At 38.6% G+C, this 23377-nt stretch overlaps 1 protein-coding gene across 1 annotated transcript in view; it reads left to right on the top strand.

The window, feature by feature from the left end:
* LOC145469724 (mitogen-activated protein kinase kinase kinase 2-like) overlaps positions 1 to 23377 on the top strand; it is a 147933-nt gene that overhangs the window by 42257 nt on the left and 82299 nt on the right. The gene's annotated exons all lie outside the window — the stretch shown is intronic.

The raw sequence follows: 23377 nt of genomic DNA, 5'->3' as shown, positions 1-23377 counted from the left end.
TTTTGACATACTATAATTTAAAATGTGATCCCTGGACTGGACCATGACCACACACTGATGTAAGCACAGAGATGCACTGAAACTTATTGAGGCATGCATTCCAAAACTTGTGGTTGAGATGCACCGTAGGTTTGATTTCCACCACTCACGTCCACTCGCATTCCTCCCTGCGAGGGCAGGTTCATTTTTCCCCAAACAACAACTTGTAATCATGCCTAGATGCCCCAGAAATGGCAGATATTTATAGTTTTAAAGTGGTACTATGATCAAATTTTTACCCCTTGATTTTTTTGGTGTATTGCATAGAATGGAATGAAGGAATAAAAACGCCGTTTACCGTTTGCAAATATCAGCACTCATTCCAGAGATATTTAAGTTTGAAAAATGTGTAAAATATGCAAACGAGATAACTGATGATGTCATATACTCAACCCAATATTATATCAAATATATAAATAGAGCTATCTTGGTCAATTTCCAGTACAGACCACTGAAACTTGGTAGGCTAATAGTTCTACAGATAGCACACCTACGGCAGTAAAAAATACTGTTCCCATGGCAACACACTCTTTTCCAGTTCCCACCCACTTGATTTCAATATTTTAGTGATTTTCAGCTCAAAAAATATTTAAAAAGGCCATGAACTTGACCTAACATATTCATATGCTTTCTGGATCATGCATATGAGGCACCATTAGCAAATATCAAAATGGAATGCCAAAGGTGGCCAGAAAAGCCATTGATATTGGAGAGGTCTGGAACTCAGTATGTTGCCATGGTAACAAAACTGTCAAGCTCATATTGTGGAGCACATTTAGTAGAATCTTACTGCAAAGAATCAAACATTTCTGATACAAATTGGCTGAGATATCTTTCTTCATTATATTTGATGGAAATTTGGTTGAGTGTATGATGTCATCACTTGGCTAATTTCCATATTTTACAAACTTGAATTTCTCTGGAACGAAGAGGTATTTGAAAATAGTAAACAGTGTTTTTCTTCTTGTACAGACTACTTGTTTATGTTTTAAAATGGCTTAGATAGGAAAGATGGGATTTTCGTCATAGTACCACTTTAATGTCCGCATGCTAAAACAACAGGAATCAAACTCAAAAATGGCCACCTTGAGAACTATGCAGTTCATAAACAGATTTCTAGTTTTCAATATTCCTATGTTGATATCTCCACCTTTAAGGGGATTAACCGAACAATCCGGTGTATTGTTAAACAGGTGTGACTGCTTATCTATTGTGTGAAGGTGTTTAAGTCACACCTCTTTTTGAGAGACTAATATTTCTATCTTATTATCTCATATCTCCAGTTACAAGGGGATTTTCCACACAAGTCTGCTCATGATTACAGGGGTATGATTGCTTTTCTATTGTGTGAAAGTATAAATCACAACTCCAGGGGTTTCATTTTAAACATTTCAAGCAGGATGGCAACTGGTTTTCAAAGGCAGGCAAAACGTTTTTTAAACAAAAAAACTTTCCTCTAGATGAGGAAATGAAACCCCTGCAACTCTTTACGATCAACTAATATCTTGACGTGCAAGGGGATTTTCCTACCAGGTCTGTCTGCGATAAAAGGGGTGTGGCTGTCGATCCTAATTCTACCCGACAGGCTGAATATTGAAACCATAATGAAAATGGCCTGGTAAAACACCCTGCAGTTTGTTAAAGGAACTGATGAATCCTTGACCAGAGTATACAATGTGTAATTTCCATTACCGAGTGTGAACCGTAAACAGTGTTATTCAGGCTAATCTTAGTGAAAGCCTCCACTCTGGTTAGGCTGAATATAACTCCGGCTAGCCTGAATATTGCTCAGGTTAGCCTGACTAGTGCTCCACTTAGCCTGTTTATGGTAAGCTCTCAATGATGGAAGTGGTAACGCAATTCAGTTAAGAAGTCTGCAGTCTGCATTTTACCCCCGGTCTGCAGTCTTCAGTTTGCAGTCTGCAGTCTGCAGTCTGCGTTTTACACTGACTGGTTTTAGTTTAGTACCATCTGCCATACAGGAATCTCATCCATAGCAGCAATTTCACATAAATTATAACTGTGTTTTCTCACTAGCTTGCTTACTAGAATTTCATGACACCAGTTTTGTGACTAGTCCTTCCAGATCTTTTTTAGGAAAGGACTTCTGTTTCCTCAAGGGTAAATTATTTCGTTCTGCAAACCGATTCAGCCAACCTTTTGAAGCTTTGAAATTATCTTCTTGTACATTGTTGTATCCCTTTATTTCGCGATAGATAATTTCTGCTTTTTTCTTAATGAGCTTGCACGACACTTGAAGCCCTTGACTATATCTACTGCTAATCCATTCGAGCAAATGTTCTTTGAGTTTTGTGCTCAGTGGTTTTCTGCCACCACCAGTCAATTTCTTTCTTTGTTTTCCATTAGAAGTTGCAACCAATGTTTCAATTTCACTCTTTTCAGACCTCCATTCACGTATCCTTTTTTCATCCACTCGGAACAGTCGTGATGCAGGTCGATTGCCATGTATTTCAGCATATTTAATGGCTTCGCTCTTGAGCTCAAGGCTGTATGTCTGAAGTTTTTTCCTCTTATGTGATGTAGTCTTTATTCAAATCTTCCATTTCACTGGGGATGAAATCTTATGTTGTTGTTCATCTTACAGTACTTTTTTTCCAGGTAATCATGATCAGTCACATTACCTGCAAATCAATTGTACAGTCAAAATAGACAAAGATCAGACTGCATAAGATTACGCCCAAAGATCATGTATCCACAGCATAGTGAAACAAACTGACCTTTGCAGAGGCTTACAACAACAGAATACGTTCAGGTCCAACGCTTGTCAGATATTAATTACAATTTGCCCAAAAATGTTGCCTAAAATATAAAATATTTCCAAACGAATTGAATAATTGGTTGTCTACCAGTGAGACGCAGAGTGAATAATGCAATATTTAAGCAGTAGAGCACTTTTTCCGTGTCTACATAGCCTCATCTAAACATGAGGAGGGTTGGGAGAATTCAAGAGAGTTGTGCAAGCCTGAGACATAGTCGAGGGTTTGCCTAACTTTCAAGAATTCTCCCAGCCCCCCCCCCCCCCCACCTCCCGAGTGTTTAAATGAGGCTATTTTAACACAGAAAAAGTGCTCTATTGCTTTTATAAAATAATTATATAAAATACGTTGCAACTGTGTTTACATACCCTCATCTTAACACACCCATCAACCAATGAGAGCGCACGCAGTATCTCAGTTATTTTATAAACGTTGTTGGTGTACTGTTGTTGACCAACTTGTAGTGGTATTCGTAATTTTCTTAAAAGAAAATAACAATCCTATAAAAATCTTAATTGCAAAGATCCTTCAAGATTGTTAAGGAAGTGTTAAGCTAAATCTTTCAAGAGCCTCGACGATCCTTGAGATTTTTTTTGCAAGAATCCCTGGGACCTTTGCAGGATAATGGAAAAATTGTGGTGCAGGATTGGGCATGAACCTTGAGGATCTCTGAGGATAAATTTTTGAATAAAGACCTACGAAGGCCCTCCTGAAGATCTTTGAAGTACCTGGGGAAATTTCACCAGGGATACCCCAGGGATACCCCGGACAATGAACTGTAATATTTTTGAATTTTTAAGATCCATAGTAAAAGATTGTTTTTTACAAAAGGATAGATTAAAAAAAAAAATCAAGAATCAGGAATCAGTGGGCATGATACATATCAATCATTTAAGCTTAAGTTGGGGCTTCGAGGTTTTCGAGTAGAGCACAAGCAACTTGAAATACGCTGACGTATTGAGGCAACCAAAATAACAATGACATTTTTAACACAGAGTTGAAGTGATCCATCAGTTATTTATGTCGAGAGGTAGCTGATGGCTATGGAAAGACTTTCGACAGATAGGTAGTTTAAAAATAAGTGCTTACCTTGATGATAGGTTCATCGAGGTTCATAAATCAAAGATGGCCGACAATGAAAACACTTGTTTCCAGTCTTCTCTCTCATTACATTGTGAAGCATTTGGAGAGCAATTGCTGGTTTTCAGTGTCACGCAATTCAAAATGGATCAAAATAAAAAACAAAACCGGTCAATAGATAAAGTCCAGAATCTGGGAAATGAAAGAAAGTAAATATGGAAAGACTCTCGCCAAAATTCTGGTCACAACAATTTTTCTTATGCGAGATATGCGGAGAAATGTTTTACCCAAATTTATAGAGATTTGTATGGAGACGCCATGCTGGTGCCCATCCGTATGGGCACCAACATGGCGGCCGGAAACAAACGGAAACATCTGTCACTGAGTTTTGCTACAAACGCGTGAATTTATCCCACGAGGAACTCTAAAACATTAAAACAATACTTTTTCTAAGACATGAACTGTTAAGATAGCCAAGTTCCCCGAAATAAGTCACTTTTTTAACCGTCATGACAGCTCTCCAGGCCGTCATGTAAATGCCGCGTCACGCAAAAGCTTAGAAATTCAAGTGTATTGCATCACAAAACCAAGAACCCATTCGGAGCGACAATTTGTACGAATATTAGTTTTCAGCTGCTCTTATACATCATTTAAGTAAAATCCCAGGAAGATCAATAGTTTTGTAGTTCGGATTTTAGTGACGTCATGTGAAAACCAGCTATAGGGCGAGGGGGAGTGGGGGCTGTGGTGGGGAGAGTATAGTAAGGGAGAAAGATTTGAGACAATTCTCATTCAAAGGAGAGAAAAACAAAATCGTTTTTTTTTCTTTGTAGGGAAAAGTGGAGGAGGAGGAAGTAAGACTTAAATCGGTGTCATTTTCGAACTCCCAGAGAGTGCCGGAGCAGAATCTCAAACCTTGTGATGATCACAGAGCTGCTTTATTCACATGTTCTTAATATGGAGAGAGATTCTCTTCATACAAATAGTTTCAGGCGTATACACCTCTCTGTTTTTAGACGCAGTTTAATTGAAAATGGCTTTGCGGCCCTAAAAGTTTCCGGGGCTTTCGAGAAACAGGCCCCGGGGATCATTTGTGGTTCCGAAATCATTTGCGGAGCCGTAGTACCAGGCACTTAGCTCGATATATGCTCTGTTGCTCATATTAATGCACTTGGTATGATGCCATTTACAAAATAATAAACCACGAACTCCTGCTGTAAACCATATTATGACATCAGCCGCCCAACTCTACCCTATAACGCTTGCCACGGATCGAGGCTATATTTACGTCAGTAGGACAGCTTGAGACCCTGTGTAGGACAGCGTAGCGCAGCGAGGCTAAAAACCAGATATTCCCTGTCGGGAGGCACGGCCCCCGTATGGAGGCGGGTATCCCCTATCCGGAACATTATCACTGTTAGTTATATAATAACTTGACAGGTGCAGAAGGGAGGGACCCGATTTGGTTCCAGGACCTTTCGTTTGTATGCCACATTCCATACAAAATAATCCTCTCGACTCTGCGTTTCTTTTTTTTCATCTTTTTCAGTTAAAACATAAGTAGAGCCATTTGATTCGAGCAAACAAGTCGGCTTGATATTATACTGCCCCCAAGAAAAGAATAGATGTTTGCGACCGGAATCCGAAAAATCTACCGGGAAAAAAAATGTTATTTTTAGCTTCGTCTCGAGGGAGTACCAAAGTATCGTATGCCAAAAGCTGGGTCACATGTGAGGGCAAACGAGTATCGGATGACAAAGCGCGCTTTTCGTATTTTGGTCAGCGATATATTCGTTAGAGTACAACACAAGTTCCGTATTTTCATCGCTCCTCGAGCCTGTAAACACTGTTTTCAGAACTGAGCGTTGTTCCAGCTTTGTTAGCTTCGTAGAGGTGCTTGTTTGCTCCATAATCGACCAGCCTTGCGAGGTAAGCCGTGCGATTTGATTTTCCCTGTTATTAGCAACGGTTATTTGTGTGTGTGATGCCCGCCAAAACTTTCTCTAACGACGTTAGTGTACAAGCGATAGGGAAATTTCTTTCTCGCTGTAGGTGTTGAATTGTCAAAAATCTTGCCAAATTGCTTGCAAAAGTATTACAGAAATGTGTTGTAAAATTTCGTGTCCTGCGTCACGGTAAACATTAAGCACTGGGTTGATTTGAAATTCAAATTTTAACACGATAACAAAATAATTGGGCAATTATCCCTGGAGAAGAGACGTTCAATATTCGAAATTACACTTCAGACTCTTTCAATTTGTCCTTTGATTCGGTTCACTGGACTGACACACTTCTAAACCCTTGCACTGCAAAGCAATCAATTCTGGACAAAAAATATCGCAAATTTTACTTTCAAGCTAATGCTGACGATTACTTAACTTTACGGTTTAAATGGTCGCTTGATTGCTTTAGATGCCAGTGAAATTGTGCCATACAATTAAAATGCCAGCCTCTTTGCAATGGCGTAGACAAAGCTTAGCTACAAAAAAATTAACTTCGTCCGCGCGCCTGCAAAAGCCTAATGCGACCTTTTACTATTCGTATTTCTTCTCATGCTGAGAAAGACAACGAAAAGGTCAGGTAAGCGCAGGAAGCTAAGGAAGGTAAAAGGGTGTTCTACAAACGAGCTAAATTTGTCACAGTTTTGGAAGAACAGGAAGATTTTAGGGCCGCCTACACAAAGAAATCACGTCAGAGTTTCATCTAAGTACATAGAGGAAGTAAATGTTCCTGGTTACAGAGGGTGGCTACTAAAAATGTTTTTTAAAAAGCTAACAGGAAGGAACTCCAATATCTTTTCGCTTCGAAATTTTAAGTAAAGGTGATTTCTATTTATAAGTGGATTTTGGACTTCAAAGACGTTAGAGAAGTAAAAGTTAATTTATCCTGAAGGGTTATTCTGTATAAATATTCGTTATTATCATTATTATTTATTAGAAATTCAAAGTGTACATTGTCAGTTAAATTCTGGAGTCACTAGGCCGTTTCCGAACGATTTTAGGAACAACAACAGAGACTTAATAAAAACAAAAATTATGGTCTTTTGTTTTAGAAATTTCTCTTTTAATTCCTTTTTCTTTTCGATTAATGGCCAACTGAGAATTATCTGATTGTTATTGACTTTACAAAAGGTTTTTAACATGATACGTATAAACCTTTATATTTTCCAACGTCCCTTTGTTACTAAATACAAAGACCGATCATAAATTTTGGGCCCATATGAAATCTGTCGTTGACGATTTTTTTTTAATAATTAGTAAATTACCCACAACAAAGGGCATTGGATTCTCGGGAGAAAATAAACAGAGCTAAGACCATTGGTAAAAAGAAAACTGTTTTCATAGCCGATAACGCTACTCTGAAATGGACGTAAGAAAATCTACATAAACAACAGATACTCATTTGAAATGGCTTTCTGATGCTACACCTTGAGCATGTAAAACGGTTTTAGCTTTCTTAATCAACAGTGTCATGTTTTTCAAAGAAGGTAGTTTAAAAAAGCCTCGACGACCGTTAACTCGACGAACATGCTTTAACGTTTGGCTGAGCTTTTCCCTTGGCATATTTCAGTTATTTTAATACAAAGAAATTATAATTATGATCGATAGTGGTTGAATGCTTTTCGGTAAATGGCCTGTAAACTTTCTTTTGCTTTCAATTCCGATAAATTTGCAAAGGTATTAGTTGCTAAAGAAACTTTTGGGCAAGTGAAACACTCGACATGCATTAATCGTCAGAGTAAAGTTTCAACTCAACGATCACGAACAACTTTGGGGAAGCAATAGTCTAAAAACGCGCACTCGAAATTAAAATAAATCGCCCGTTTTTTTTTTATCAGTTTCACATTTCTTGGTCATTTCAACGACTGCTTCAAAACGTTATACGAATGTAATGAAACAATTTGAAATTTTGCCAAAAGAATATTGTACTGGATCAAATATTGGTCAAATTTACCTCAAGCCACATGCGAAATGTTAAGTGTATGCAATCCTTTAATCTGCGTGAATAGATTCAATGAATCGGTTTAAGTTTACTGAAGACGCCCGAGGACGAAATCGATATAGTCTAACTAATCTGGCCAAATCTTAACCATAATTATTACCATTTACAAAACTTTCTCGCTATTTGGACTAGAAATTAAAAACAAAATTCAGGGAAAGGACAGCATGAGTAAGATGCTAAAACGAACTCAATTAAGTGGCCTATACCACATTCATAATTTATTTTCCGAGTTCAGTGACTCACAGTCACTTTGATTTGTCTATTAGGACCTTTTCTCGTGTCATTTTTGGTTATAATTTCTGCTCTGTTTCTTCGATTTGGAGACAAATATGTATTCTGTCGAACCTCCGGTTGCGACCACCTCTCGTAAGCGGCCAGTTTTCCAAAATACCAAAATTTTCAAGTCAAATCACTGCATTTGGAACCTCTTGTAAGCGAGCGCGACCACTTTCAGAGCTAAAAGTTTGAAATTTTCTTTTGTTTTTAACCTCCCGTAAGCGACCACTTGACAGATAATATAGCGGAAATTCGATAATACGGTGTTGTAACATCGCATTCCTGAATAGTTCAAGAGACGAAAATCTCTCGATGGGAAGTCGTATTTTTCTCGAAATTGACTTTTCATATAAATAAAAACATTTAAATGAAAATATGGGGTAAGTCTCTGCAGTTACTATCTGTTAATGAGGCAAAATTTTGACCCAGTATGGTCTAAGCTCTCGTAAGCCGGCGACCATCTTCCGTAAGCGACTACACAGGCTTGACATCTTGGGTCGTCGCTTACGGGAGGTTCGACTGTAACTCTTTCATCCGGGTTATACTGTCATAAATAGGCTGCTCCTTTCTCCTTTCCATAATAGATTTCATTAAGATTATCAACATCTGTTTTCTGTTTACAAATCGATAAATAGCCAGGCAGACAAATAACGAGAATAACGAAACTCAAGATATTGTCTTGATGCAACACCAAATTCTCGCAATTAGCATTGAAAGCCAGTAGGTGGATAATTTATTGTGTAGGCTTGAACTTACATAGTCACGGCCTGATTTTCTTTATTAATTATTTTCAGTTCTAATCATGTCTGGATTTTCTTCGGTTTGTTGCTGTGTCCTACTCCTCGCCTTGGTGCACTCAAGCCAGTCTAATAACCCGTTTGACCAGTTTGGTGTCTACTGCAAACCGGAGACATTCAGTCAGCGAGCCAGCAAAACAGGTTGCGATTCAAAGTACATCCGAGTGAAAGCCTGTCTTGGCACATGCGCGTCATACGCTTATCCGCTGGACCACCCGCCTTACTTCAAGAAATTCTGCGAATGCTGTAAGCCATCAGCTAAAAGATGGAAGGTGTTTAATCTGCCAAACTGCGCCTCAGGGATCTCCCCTCTAGTACAAGTGGAAACTGCCGTGAACTGCAAGTGTTCGGCTTGCACGTGAAGAAAAAAAAACTTGTTAAGTAGCCGTTGATAAAAAGTGAGTCCTTAGACTCCAATAGAATTTATTCAAATAATGATACGACAAAATGACATCTCCTCAAAGGGAATGAATATCCCGTTCTAGTGTCACGCAATCTTTATGTCACGCAAGACCTTGAGATAATGTAAATTAAGTAATTCTGGAATAAATAAATTGGAAATTGAAAGGCTCGTAGCTGTTTTACCTGTAAGTTGACTCAGGGTATAAACGACATCGTGGGTGGGAGGGCTGAATATCAGGGAATAGTCAACTATGGCTGAACCAATCAAATTAACCGACCAGCAATGAACCAATCAAGTTAACAGATTGAGATAAACCAATCAAGTTAACGGATCAGCAATAAACCAATCAAATTAACGGATTCGCAATGAACCATGGGTGTTTGGTTCCGATAAAAGGCTAGTGCTCGAAATGAAACCTTTTAAAGTCCGAGTCTCTCTTTCGGTTACCCTTACTTACTTCAAGTTGATTATCGTAAGGTAAGTTGTTTCTCCTAAAATGTTCTTTACCATGTATAGAACAGATAAACGCGTTAAGTTAGGATCTTAGGAACAAAACACTTTTGAAGCGCTATCTTGTAACAAAGTCACTTCGTAATGAACAACATAACTGGGCAAATAGGAAGTTTAAGTAACTACGACGTCGACGCCGAGGACAACGTCGATTAAAAAAATGAATTTATTTTTAACCTACGAATCTCGCGACACTCTCAAGTCATTAAGTTTGTTTCCCTATGTGAAAACTATCTCAAATAATGAAAATGGAGCACAGCGTAAAATTCAAAATATACAGTTTAAAAACTATTTGTCGTGGTTCACGTTTTCCAGACAACGCAGAATTTGGTAAAGAGAGACGTTTAACATTCCGAAATTGTTTTCTAGGCACTTCGATCTTTGTTCAATTTTACTTTAATGGACTATTTGTGCAACAGAGGATTCAGTTCTCGAGAATGAATCATAAATCCGCTTTGGTTTGGTTAATAGCAAGCTAGCATGTCGATTAGTTGTTTAAAACGCCCGCGAAAATGTTCAAAGTACGCTTGTAGATAATCGAAATGGTATTTTTTTAATCACAGGGCTGACAAGCTGATTCAACACACTCGCACACTCGTAAAAATTCACTATCATCTTTCACTATTTTAATTCATATTTCTTCCCATAAAAGGAAGATAAAGATAAGAAAAAAGGCAAATAAGCAAAGAAAACTAACTTTAATTTTAAATGGAACTGAATATTAATTAAGTTAGTTAATTGCCGTCGGTTTTGGTTTATTAATTAGGTTTCTACGTGTCTTTTATTTGTAACAACTGTGAGGTTTTTCTTCGAAATGGCGATTATTTATATCTGCACGTCGCAGAAAAAGTTATCATCCAGGCCTTATTGGTGCAAATCGGTTCGATCCTTATTCGTCTTTTCCGTAGTTGCCGCAAGATTTTCAAAACCTCTTTCCTCCTTGCAGATTGATATACTGGCAGGCACAAAGGTGACGAGAATTAAGACTGAACCACTGACTAGGGGATATTTATTGTCCTGATGATAGTTCAAATTCTCACAACTAATATGAAAGGAATATTTGATAGTCAAAAGGAGATTTTTTTATTTAGGTCAGGAACTAATTTTCTTTGTTTTCAGTTCCAATCATGTCTAGATTGTCTTCATTTTGTTCCTGTGTCCTGCTTTTTGTCCTGATCCACTCAAGCCAGTCCAGTAACCCGTTTAGCCAGTTTGGTGTATTTTGCAAACCAGAAACGGGGCGTCTAACAGTCAGCAAAACAGGTTGCGAGTCCCGGTATGTCCGAGTGAAAGCCTGTGTCGGCACATGCGCGTCACACACGCATCCGCTGGACCACCCGCCTTACTTCAAGAAATTCTGCAAATGCTGTAAGCCATCAGCTAAAAGATGGAAGGTGTTTAATCTGCCAAATTGCACCTCAGGGATCTCCCCCTCAGTACAAGTGGAATCTGCCGTGAACTGCAAGTGCTCTGCTTGCACGTGAAAGAAAAGAATAAAATGAAATAAAATAAAATAAAATAAAATGAGATGAAATGAAATGAAATGAAATAAAATAAGATAGAATAAAAATTAAAAGTTGACAGAGTGAGGGGCAGACATTTGTTTGGGACGTCCTTAGACTCAGAATTTATTTAATTCATAATACGACAAATAAGAGAATTAGTGTCACACACACAATATTTGCGTCACACAAGGCTTGATTAAACTAGTGTGAGTAGGTGTGTAAGTATTTTTGGAATGAATTTAATTGCAAATATAAATGCTCTTACTAATAGTATACCGGCAAGTCATGGTAAGTGGGAGGGCTGAATATCAGCGAATAATAAACTGTGGCATCAGACCGGACTCTGAGCCAATCAAATTAACGGATTTGCAATGAACCAATCAAACTAACGGACTCGCAATGAACCCACCGAATAAACAGATTCGCAATAAAGCAATCAAATTGCACCGCGGTTGCCTTGGTTCCGATAAGAGGCTGACGCTCGAAACAGCAGCTTGTCAAAGTCCAAGTCGCTCTGGCGGTTTCCCCTACTTAGTTCAAGTTGATAATCATAAGGTAAGTTGTTTCTTCTAAAATGTTCTATTCCATGTACTGAACAGATAAACACGTTTAGTCAGGTTCTTAGAAAGTAAAAAAGGAATGCTTTCCCAAAGCGCAATCTCGAAGTCGCTTCGTGATTCAATGACGCACTTGTGTAAAAGAGCATTTAATTCTCGAGATCTTTGAACTCCCTTGGTCTGCACACCATCAGATTCAGTGCCGTACAAATCACAGGATGGGAATCGATTTTTCATATTTACACACTTACCCTAATAACGTTTTTCTCTAACGTAATTAGTGCAAGGACTCCGGCACTGCTTTTGAGCATGGTCACATGCAAGAGTACAAAGTATCACCTTAGAGGTTTAACAAGAGCGTAACTACTCGATTTTGTTCCTACTATATATGAAAAACTCGATCACCTACCGGGGTGCTGTAGTTTGGATCACTGCATCAACGTACTGTACTGATAATTTCAAACAATTCTTTGCCGAAGATAAAAAACACGTTTTTCTTAAACAATTGGACTTTAATGCGACCTCGATTCAAACGCAAAGCAAGAACGTGACAGACTTTTAGTTTTATCGATGTGAATGAATACGTATATGATTATCATTATCACTGTTCATATTTCTGTTATTCTTAAACTTTTAGCTAAATACACGACCCCACAAGCAAATCTGCTGATGCTTTAAACCAAATCGTGTTTAAACAAAGGATTGTTGTTGTTGTAGGAGAAATTTTAAATTTGCTTTCGCTCGGGTTTAATAGGGAACTGTCGCTTGTAGTTGCTCAACACGCCCGCGCAAATATTCAGAGTACGTTTATAGATCATCAAAATAGTATCTTCATAATCTCAGGGCGTACAAGCTGATGAAACAAACATTTATTCCGGTTGCACACTCGTAACAGTTGACCGTGACCTTGCACTATTAATATTTCTTCGCACAAAAGCTGAGGAAGATAAATATAAGAAAAAGCCAGATAAGCACGGCAAACTAATTTTGCTGTTCAAATTTAAAGGGTACGTATTGCACGAGCAAGCGACCTTTCTTGACATTTTTTTGTTTTCGTTAAAAGAAAACAAACAGGAAGATTTTTTGCCTGGGCGCGCGTGTCTCCACAAAATCACATTAACAGGAAAAAAGCAACGTACATAGCAAGGAAGTGACTCTGTTCCTGCATGGTTACCGAAGATAGCTGCAGAAATGCTTCCGTTTGAACAACAGGATTGATGAAACTCAAGTATCTCTACGCCTCAAAACGCCAACTACTTAGGGCGGGTGATTTCTATGAGCAAATTTGTCCTCCAAGACAAATAATGGAAATTCCAAGTGTACAATGCCAGTTAAATTCTGATTATCACTGTCTTGTTCCCAACCGATTTTAGATCATTCTAGGATCAACAACAAGCAATCTTTTCAAGAAAAGTTTTCTTTTAGAAATTTCTGTTAACTGAAAAATATTTGACAGCTATGGACTTTACAATGGGTTTTCTGAATACATTGACTGATTTATAATTTCCAACGACTAGTTGATTCTAAAAAAAAAAACTCTGTTTTGAACAAAAGAGCATAAATGTTGGTCCAAACTGTGCCGAAGACGTTGCTATAACCGTTGGGCACTGGATTCACGGGAAGAAATAAACAGGACCAATATAATTACAACAGTATGAAAGTCAGATATCTTTTCGCCTCACAGTCAAGGACAACTGATTTCTGCAGGAGAATTTAGTGCTTCAAGAAGCCTTGACTACTGAAGAATGCGGCCAGTTATACCCCAAGGTTCTGTCGCTTGTTTCACTAGAGACAAACGTGTTTTTTCCTTCAATTTGCTTTTTTACGAATTTCTCTTTAAATTCCTTTTCTTTTCGATTAGTTAAGTGACACTTACTTGAGTGTTATAGACTTCACAAATAGTTTTTCATGTATAAACCGATTTTAAAATTTTAAAACATTTTTCAACGACCCTTTCATACTTTTCATACTGAGCAGCATGAATCTCGTCTAAAATTCTGTCTTAATTCGACTAAGCATCTGATACGTATCTGCACCATAGAGTATAATTTTGGATTGAGTCAAACTGCGAATAGAAGTTGACGAAGGGTATAAACATCGTCGGGAGTGGGTGGGGGGGGGGGGGGGGCGGGGGGGATATCAGCGAATACTGCCCCGAGTTTATTATGGCTGAGCCAATCAAATCAATGCATTCGCAATGAACCATGGGTGTTTGGTTCCCATAAAGGTTAGCGCTCGAACTGAAAGCTTTTTTAAGTCCGAGTCGCTCTGACGGTTACCCCTACTTACTACAAGTTGATAATCGAAAGGTAAGTTGTTTCTTCCAAAATGTCCTATTTTATGTATTGAAGATATAAACAGGTTTAGTCAGGATCTTAGAAAGTAAAAACGGATTGGTCTTCTGAAAGGCTATCTTGTAACAAAGTCTCTTTGAAATGAACGACATTGGGCAATTATCTCTCGAGAAGACACGTGCAATATTCGAAATTGTTCTCTAGACTCCTTAAACTTGCACTTTGATCTTTGACAAATTTCCTTTTTGCTGGACTGAAGAAGCTGTACAACAGAGCATTGAATTCTAGCAAGAGAGAGAATAAACGTTAAATTTGCTTGGGCTCGGGTTTAATAGGGAACAGCCGATTGTACTTGTTAAAACGCCCGCGAAAATGTTCAAAGTACGTTTATAGATAATCAAAATGCTATCTTCACTGAATCTCGAGGCGGACAAGCTGATTCAACAAGGAATTACTTCGCTCGTACAATCGTAAAACTCACCTTGGCTCTGCTTATAATAATTGGTATTTCGTCCCACAAAAGGAAGATATTTATAAATATATTGAAAAGCCAGATACGCACGAGAAACTAATTTTAAATTCAATTTAACAGGTACTGCACAAGCAAACTACATTTCTTAAGGCATAGTTAGAAAAAAGAAAAGCAGGAAAATTTTTGTGCTGCCTCCACAAAGGATTCACGTCCACAGGAAAAAACGAAGAATATCCGTATAGGAAGTGATCGTTTTCCTGGCTACCTAAGTTAGCTATAAAATTTTTTCCGTTTTATACAGTAGGACTGATGAAACTCAAGGATCTCTTCGCCTCAAAATTTATATAAGCAGAAGTTGTCCTCCATAGATAAAAAAAAATTGGAATACTAGTTGTATTCTGGGTATTCAGACTGCCTTGTTTCTGACCGATTTTATAATCAAAAGCAGACGATCTTTTTTGTAACAAATGTTCTTTTCGAGGAATTTCTTTTAACGGCTTTTTCTTTTGATGAATGGTCAACTGAAAACTATTTGATTTTGATGGACTTCACAAATGGTTTTTTCATATATATAAACTACTGCCTGGGCATCTAACCCTAACCCTGTAAACTGCTGTATATCTTCCAACGACCACTTGATACTAAATACAAAGACCCTTTTACTGGGAACTAAAGCTAAAAAGAGCATTAATTTTGGGCCTAAAATCTGTCATTCGTCCACGAGGCTATTCAATAATTACGGGAACCGTTGGGCATTGAAATCACGGGAGAAAATAAACAGAGCTAAGACAATAAGTAACTGTGTGAAAGTCAGATATCTATTCGCCTCACAATCATTGAAAGTTTCAAGGACAAGTGATTTCTTTAAGAGTAAAATTGTGCTTCGAGAAGCCTTCACAAGAGATGGAAATTCAAAATACGACCAGTTTTACCCTAAGGTGTTGTAGCTTTTTTCACTACAGGCAAACTTGTTCTTTTTTTTCTTTAATTAGCTTTTTTACGAACTTGTCTTTTAATTTTTTCATGATTTATAACCCATTTACATTTTTCAACGACCCTTTCATTCTGTTTACAAAGACCCCTTTTCAGGCTAAAGAGCATAAATTTGGGCTCAAAATCTGTCGTCGACTAAGCATCTGATAATTACCAGCACCATAGGACTTATGATTCACCGGAAAAAATAAACGTAACTAAGGTCATTAGCAACGAGCGGAAGTGTCTTGTTATCCGATAGGCGCCGTTCTTATAAATACGTGAGAAAGTCGACGTAAACGCGAGATACTCATTTAAAATGGCTTTCTGATAAGTACCTTGGTAGACTATGAGAAATCTCTCTTTTGCTAAAAACGTCCGTAAAGAGGAACGCAATATTAAACCGAACAACGAGCATAATATTTGAGCGAGCTGCGAGCAAGCCGTGAGCGCTTGCGTCATTTCGTTTCTTCCGACGCCCGCGCTACTCGCGACATGCGGCTTCACTGCTTGCCCCTCGAATATCGTGTTTGTTCGCCTAGTTTTGCGTCCTTTCCCGTTTTAGAGAAGACAGAAAGACATAAGCACAGCCTGATATATTGGCGGTTTTTATAAAACCGTTCTGGATTGCATAGTAAACAGTCTTTTTTTTTTTCATTGCCGGTGGTTCAAAAATCTGACCCCTAGAAGAGCGCTTTCACTTGTATAGCTCAAAGGATTGTGAAGAGTTCGATCGAATTTGTTGAGCCTAAAAAGCTTCATCTAACCATATTTCAATCCCTTTCGTCCTTAAAACGATAATTTTCACTCAGCAATCATGGAAAACTAAAGAACAAAACAGCGCGCTCAGAAATCTCGTGCTTTTTGTTACTCTTTGCCACCTGACCGGAAACTTCAAAACATTTACACAAGTGTGTAATAGAGAGAGCTTGAAACTTTGCCAAAAGATTATACCGGGTCAAATATTGATCAAATTTACTTCAAGCCACATGTGAAGATGTAATCCCTTAATCCGGGTAATTAGTTCAATCGGTTTATGGTCAAGGAGCCCGAGGGCGAAAACGATATAGTCTAAATACATCTTAATTAATTAAGTTAATTGCAGCAATTTTGGTTTATCAGGCCCTTTTGTTTTGGTGTCCTTTTTGGTTATTTTGACATTTTTCTTCGATTTTGAGATAAATTTGTCTCCACGCCGCAGAATTAGTTACTTATCTGTTGTGATATAGTTTTTAAAATTCTTTAATTCCAGTTTCATCCAGGCCATTGGTACAAATTTTCCTCAATTAGCCTGCGATCACGCGGTTTTTTCTTTTGCTGTGAGAAAAAGAACTCCTAATAGCAGATTAATTATTCCGCAATAGCCTAAGATTTTTCAGCATCTGTTTTACGTACTGCGTTAACTGTTTTGTAATTGTGATGTAAATTTAATTGTAATTGTTTGAGCAATTAAAGAAAAAAAGAAAAAACACGTCTGTCTTCTCCTTAAAGACCAAACACTATCTGGAGACAGGTGATGAGAATCAGAAAATTATCAAATAAGGGATATTGTCTCGACGAAACATCAAATTCCCACAACCAATATTGAAAGATAAGTATGATAGTCAGAAGAATAATTTATTGTTTAGTCACGAAGTTACTTATTTTCTTTGTTTTCAGTTCTAGTCATGTCTAGATTGCCTTCACTTTGTTGCTGTGTCTTGCTCTTTGTGCTGATCCACTCAAGCCAGTCCAATAACCCGTTTAGCCAGTTTGGTGTCTTCTGCAACACCAAAATGGAGAATCAGGTAGTCAACAAAACAGGTTGCGAGTCCCGGAATGTGCAAGTGAAAGCCTGTCTTGGCACATGCGCGTCATACGCTCGTCCGCTGGACCACCCGCCTTACTTCAAGAAATTCTGCAAATGCTGCAAGCCATCAGTTAAAACGTGGACGGTGTTTAATCTGCCAAATTGCACCTCAGGGATCTCCCCCTTAGTACAAGTGGAAGCTGCCGTGAGCTGCACCTGTTCCGCCTGCTCGTGAAAGAAAAGAAAAGAAAAGAGGAAAAAATATCGAGTGTCCAAGACAGAGAATATTTTAGATAGCCTTTGACCGACCTCCTGCCGTTGATTGTTAGTATAGGATGAACAGAATTTATTCAGTTACAGATGCGACAAAACGGATGTCAGGTGACAATTATACCGTTCTAATGTCACGCAATCTTTGTGTCACACAAGACCTGTAGTAATGGTATCTTGTGTAAATTTTTAAGTCATTTTGTAATAAAATAAAAATCTCAAAATTGAAAGTGTTGCCTTGCTGACTGTTTTGAACTGTACGTTGACGAAAGACAGCTAAATTAGCTTCACTAAGTCACGTCTCACATGAGCTACTCTCACCTGAACATTTCCTTGCTAAAAATCAAAACGAGCGAGAGCGCTTGCTATCGCGGATTAGTATAAATCTACTAGCGTTCTATCACGAATGCCGTTCTCTGATTGGCTACGCTACTCACTATCTATTCTGTGATAGTAGGGTAGCAGTGTGCCCATGTTAACAAAATGACGGCCGCTTCTTGGCGTTTTCGAAGTGTCCGTGAGGAGGATTTCGATAAAGTATTGAACGACTAGTAGATTTATACTAAAACAATTAGATTATTCGCTCTCGATTTCTATGCGTGATAGTTGACTTGGGCTGTGCCCTCGTCAACTATCACGCGATAGAAATCTCGAGCTCATAATCTAATTGTTAAATGGTCAACAACGGGACAACGTTTGAAATTCATGGATTCACTTCCTCTGACGAAACTGTTAACGCTCGAAACGTTGTCTTCCCAAATTCGCCGTGAGGGTTAACGTGCCTTCATTGGTTTCAAGTTGTTATAAATAAGTTAATTTATGCGAAATTGTCCTATTCTGTATCAACAACAACCGAAATGTTTCGCCAGTAGAGAATCTTACAAGGGAAAAACAGATTTTTATTGTGAATCGCAATCTCATTATGATTTAATTTTGCGCGGTTTTTCCCTCTTTCCCTTCATTGTAGCGTACCGTAAAAATTCATTTTAATAAAATGGTTGCTTATAGCTTGCACGATTAAGGGGGGAGGGTACTAATTGGAGACCGGAACTACGTGGCATTCCCCTTTTCCTTTGCTCCAGGCACAAACTCGCTAGCGACGGATAAGATACTTTCTCTAAGCCCCCACATAAAAAATAAATAAATAAATAAAAACGAGCGATAGAACGGGGTGGAGGTTCCCGTGCCTCGTCATAGTCCCCCATTTTCTACGGCGCCCAAGAGAAAACGGTTTGCATTTTTAAACTCGGGCAGTTCCTCCTGAAGTCCGAGTATAAACTAGTGCTGCCGTTTTAGCCACCGTCTTGTTTTAGGCTCCGTTTTCAAATTGTTTTCCTTCCACTCTAAAACGTAAAGCCGGCGTTTCCAAATTCTTCCTGCGTGAAGTGCGTTTTCAGAACGCGCCGTTTTCGTGACGGATTAGTGTGGATGGTAGTCCTGACCGGAGAAATAATGTTGCGTTTTCAAATTTCTCCGATGTAATGGGGACGGGGCCCGGCGTAGCGCGGACGGGACTTAAATAGACAAAATAAAACTCAGTATGAACAGAAAAAATATTTTATTTTAAAAAATATCTTTTTTTCTGCTACATTTACGAAATATATAATTCTGAGAGAAGGCCTTTCGAGCCATTCTGCGTCATAAGTACATCAGTGTTTGATTCTGCAGTTTTAACAACTTTTTCCACTTTTTAAGTTAGCACTAGAAATTGTCCTAAGTATTTGTCAGGCAAGTTCTTGGTTTGTTCAGAAGAACAGATGGCGTTATGAGACCAGCAAAGAATGCCCTTGGAAGAACATACTAAAAGAACCAATTTTCGCTGACAAAAAAGGCTAATTTTTTTTTACTCAAATTCACTTAGAAGAGAAATTAAATAATCATATTTTAAGTCAAGTTTATAAGCGTCTTTGCGCGTTTACACGTAGGACAATACTTTCGCTCAGCAGCATCAACATGAGGCACATGCGCACTCGGTGGCAGTCTCGATTTGGTGAAAATACTCGACAAGTTTGGAAGGGTCGTTCTTATCTTGGCACCACAAGCCCACAGCAACCGTTTTTGTTTTAACCTGCTGACAACACGTGCACGACTCGACTTGTTTATAGTTGTTTCCAGTTGGCGTCGAGAAGGACAGACAGGTCCCTAGACACGTATTGACGGTCACCTCCCGCTCCTGGCATCCCGTCACCCGAACCTTAAACTTGTACCCTCTTTGGACACAGTGTACGCTCTTCAACGCATCTTGCATAGGGTTTGCCAGCAGACAGGATAATGAAGACAATGCTACCAAGGACGTGAGTAGAAATATTCTTGAAGTCTTTGCCATTTGTAGATTTGGAATTAAGCTGTGAAAAGAGCAGGAAAAATAATGTAGAATTGTACTTGAAGTGAGGTCACCGACACGTGCTATGTGCGCAGTTTGCCGAACGAAGGCGTGCTAATATTCTACTCCTAATTGTATTACCCGCAAAACACGTGCAGAAAACTCAATAGGAATTTTCATGTTTTCTTGTCACGGTAAACACAAAACAAAGTCGTTACAAAAGACAACAACAACAACAAAACCAGGAAAAAAAAAGAGAAACTGGAAATGAACATATTCGTCATATCAGAAAATATTACTTCTCCAAACAAAACCCGCATAAGCCACTTAAGTTAAGAACAACGTATAAGAGTGCTACAGAAATAGATGGTAAAATGAGAGCTGCCTTTTTCTCTCGGTTTTTGTTTTTAATTTTCTCAGTATTGTTGTCATTTTAACTGAAAAATACAGTGGAATCCCGCCTTACGGCCCACCCCGTTAATACGGTCACTTTGTTATTACGGCCACTTTATTCTGGCCCGACCAAAAGCTCAGTCGATCATTTTCTTATTTAAAGAACCCCTTTAATACGGCCTCCCCGTTAATATTAATACGGCCTGATTTTTGTGGTCCGTTGGCGAACGGATTAACGGGGTTCCACTGTACACCACACTGCCCATCGACCTCACCCCGCCCCTTCCATGGGCCCTAATTCCCCCAGAAAATGTGGCTTGTATGATCATAATCTGGATTCCCATTACTGAATTTAGCCACGTATTAACAATTCTCTGATCGTTTGCTACGTTCTCCTGACCCTACCCAGCTGTCTTTGTATCCTTCTTTACAAGGAAAATTTGATCCCGCTTTTGTTCTGTACAGGCGATTCTTCTTTCATCGACGGTTGCTAAGCTACAGTCACATTGGAAACTCGTTTGTCCCCATCACCCACATGTTCCTCAGTGCCAAGTCCTTTCCGAGGGGACCTTTGCAATCTCGCTCCCATGACGCGCGGAGTTTGCGTGTGGGCATGACAACAGGTTGGTGTCCCCTTACACGATTAAAATCCTGTCCGAGATTCGTGAAATTTTCTTATTTCTACTCAATCGGTAGATTTTAAGTAATTTAAATAACTGGGAAATTAAAAGACGGCAAACAAAACTTTCTTGCCTTTCTTGAAGTTAAATATTGAAAAAACTAGTGCTTTTTAACGCCAGGTCCATCTGGCATTGTTTTTTAATCAATTAAGACGAAATCCGATAGAAAATCGAGCAACTTCAGGTTTTGACAAAAAATCTGGTACCAGAATGATTTTAAGTATTTTACAGTCATTTTTAACTTTTCTTAAAGGTAAATACATAAATTATTTCCTGAAATAACACCGAAAACAATTTCTCATGGAAACGAGAGAAAATGAATTTCAAAGTTCAGAGAACTTTTGCAAACACAGGAAAAATTTCATCATCAGTTTCATTTCACCAGTACTTTCAAGTGTTTCATACGAAGTTCAACATTCGTTTTCGACGTTTGGTGTTGCTAGAAATCATTTTTTTTGAGAAGATATTTAAAACAGTCGTACAGAAGTTTGCAATACGATGTAAATAATCTTCGTACTTGGTTTTTGTCCACTGGTTACTCGAACTTCTGGTGGATTCTGTCTTAATGTTTATAAATATTATCCTTTTATAAATTAGGATCATTACAAAAATATTACAATTTGCCGTTGAATAGAACTATAGAAAAAACATTGGGGATATTAAATTTGGTGAGTTAATGTTGTAAGGCTGTAATCTATTTTCAAATAAGGTCTTTTTTTAACGCACTTAGTAAACAGATTTTTGAATTATATTTGAACGTAGAGTGGCATATAAATTTGATTTAACAGACCTTTATTTCAAACGATAACAGAGGAACAACGCAAAGATTATCATTTGATAATATGCTAACTTGGAATTGCTGCAGTTTAAAGAATTATGAAAAAACGAAGCTTGTACAGTACTTACGTCCTCAATACTTTGTTAAATGTTTCTCCCAACGGCAGTTGACGGGTCTTGAGCTCAAGGCACTTGAATTCGAATGTACTGTAGAGAGTATCGTTCCGTTTTTTCCAGAAGATAATATCTTTTCTGTGGCACGCTCCAAAATGTCCAATGTGGAATGGCTTCAAGTGACTCTCTACACCTCGCTTCAGCTAAGCACGCTCAAACCTTGTTCGCTTGCTCTTATTGCGTACTACACGAATGATCCGACCGTTGCTCATATACAAATTTACCGGTTAACCATTGAGATATCTTGTTACAGCACTGATGGCTTGTTTGCCGCCTGAGCTCGTATTTCAGTAACCTTTTATCCGTCCGCAGGGCAAAGAAGTAACGAAAACAAGATTAAAACCTGGGACTTAAAAACGTCATGTTGCGTTGCGAGCAGAAAAATCACCACGAAAAAACAAAAATGATGCGCTTTTTTTAATTCCACACGTGAAAGTCATTTTTTTGTCAATTTCATAATCATTTTATCTCGCGTGCGTGCGTGGCTAAAAATGCAAGTGTTCAACAGTAAACAAATCGAGAGCTAATAGCTCACATGTAAAAGCTGCATGAATAGTGTCATGTTACGGCATGGCCGTTTATTTTGGCGGGACGCACAATTTTGTTACAACTGTCGCGTGGAAAGCATAAATTCGATTCCGTCTGGCGACCCATGGATTCACGTCCGGTGCAATCAATTAAGATATTTCGCGGGACGGTAGGGGGAGAGGAGTTACTGATAATTTGCGCGGTCGAGTGAGGGAGAAAGAGAGATCGCAGACTAACGTTTTGGAAACGAAGCCTAAAATAGCTACAAAAAAATCATGCAAAAATTAATTATCTTAGTTCAGATGATCGAGAAAAGTCTATTTTGATACAAAGATATTTCATAGCTGTGAAAAAAAAAACTGGTGTAGGCGTTGAACAGGATTAAACCCCCTCTATTTTCGAACACCCACTTCCCCCCCCCCCCCCCCCCCCTTGATGTCAACTACTACAAGTTAGACTTCCTCTTTACACGTGTAAATTTAGAAGTCAACTAGAGTTGTCTGCGTTGGACGGTCCCATGAAAGATCTCAAAATGATGAAGAACATTGCACGCAGAAAGGGTTTAGCTGCAATGCGGGTTTCTACAAGTGGACTGATTTCTTTCTAAACCGCGAGATTTATAAGGAAACAAAAGGTGCGCCACAAATGACATTGTGGTGAGCAGAGAAACTGCATACTTTAAACAGTTGGGAAAAGAGACGTCAGCAAATCAACGTGGCGCTTGCTAGAAACTACGACAAATAGTCCCCCACGAACTTC

This window comes from Orbicella franksi, chromosome 15 (genome assembly GCF_964199315.1).
Source record: "Orbicella franksi chromosome 15, jaOrbFran1.1, whole genome shotgun sequence".
In the NCBI taxonomy this organism is placed as follows: Eukaryota; Metazoa; Cnidaria; class Anthozoa; order Scleractinia; family Merulinidae; genus Orbicella; species Orbicella franksi.
Note: the sequence above shows the minus strand (reverse complement) of the source record. Positions and strands in the feature narration are given on the sequence as shown.